Genomic DNA, 1,268 nt, shown 5'->3' on the forward strand with positions numbered 1-1,268 from the left:
ACACTGTTTGCCAATGCTCCAGCTTGAAATGAGTTTTCTTAAAGGCAGAGCTGAGCAGCATACTTTACAGCTTCCACATGACTGCTGGCAGCCTTTGTGTTTTTAGCTCTGCCCTAGAACTCTCCCTTGGAAAAGCAGCAATTTAGTACCTCAAGAACGATATGTCAGTAATAGCACATGATGTGGGCATGTTCATAGGTTTTTGTTTTGTTTTGTTTTCTGTTCTGTTTTCATGTCAGACAGGTAACATGCCAATGCATAACAAGGTCTGAGGGTGGCACATGTCACACAACCACATAAATACCCAATCATCATACTTATGAACCAAAAAAAGGATCTCATAGTTTTGTTTTGTTTTTTTCTGAGATTATTTCTGTTCTACCATAAAAAATCATGTTTCTTTCACTTGTTTATTGTATATTAGGAATGAAAAGGAGTTTTAGAAATAATGAAGCCCATTTACATATGAGGAAATCTGATTTAATTTAGACACACCTTACCCTCTGCCTCTTACTTCCCAGTGTTTCTGGAACAGGCTTCCTGATCCTTCTTCCAGGTCACTCACCTGGAAACCGGACATCCATGTGGGATGGTTGATGGCCCAGATATGACTTCTCACTACTCTTAAGCACTGAGTTTTCTTTGACAAAATGATGGCAAAGATTGATTCAGGGACTTGATATACAATGGATCATAAAAAAATAAGAAGAAAGAAAAAGCTTATTTTACCCCATAGAAGTCCCTAAAATGATGCTGTTTCTTTGGGATAAAGTGAGCTTTTCTTTCCCCTGTGCTGGCCCCTTCCTGCTCCCCTCTCCCCCTGAAGTCCATCCTCTCGTTAATCAGGTCTCTGTTGCTCTGTGCACTGGTCATATTGTCTTAAATGCTGCATTAAAGAAAACCAGCTCAGAGCATGCATGCTCTCCAAATTCTTTGGCCTTCCACTCTAGGCTGGAGAATGCTTCTCAAAGTCCAGTAACCAGACTGAAATTGTCTAGAAAGCTTTTAATAGTGGCTTTTTCCTCAGTCACACTGACACAAAATATGTTCGATATTCCATAATGGGCACTAAAAAGCCCATTTTGCTTTTTTTGGCTCAGGATAACTGGGACAATCAGATCACGTAGTTAGTTGGCACTCCAACAGAACAGATTTGCTTCCTTAGCCTAGAAAAAATTGGATTATCACAGTATTGACTTGAAGTCTAGAGCATGTGTTTATTTCCTATACCAGGCAGATTTCTCATTGTTTATGTCACAATCAAGGCA

General features: G+C 39.7%; 1 non-coding gene across 1 annotated transcript; it reads right to left on the reverse strand.

Moving 5' to 3' along the window:
- Nucleotides 1-233: 233 nt before the first annotated feature.
- LOC115068205 lies at nt 234-337 on the reverse strand. The gene has a single exon (XR_003847581.1). It is a non-coding gene; the product is annotated as a small nucleolar RNA U13 (small nucleolar RNA).
- Nucleotides 338-1,268: the final 931 nt, after the last annotated feature.

Source organism: Nannospalax galili, unplaced genomic scaffold (genome assembly GCF_000622305.1).
Source record: "Nannospalax galili isolate Female #2095 unplaced genomic scaffold, S.galili_v1.0 scaffold207, whole genome shotgun sequence".
Taxonomy (NCBI): domain Eukaryota; kingdom Metazoa; phylum Chordata; class Mammalia; order Rodentia; family Spalacidae; genus Nannospalax; species Nannospalax galili.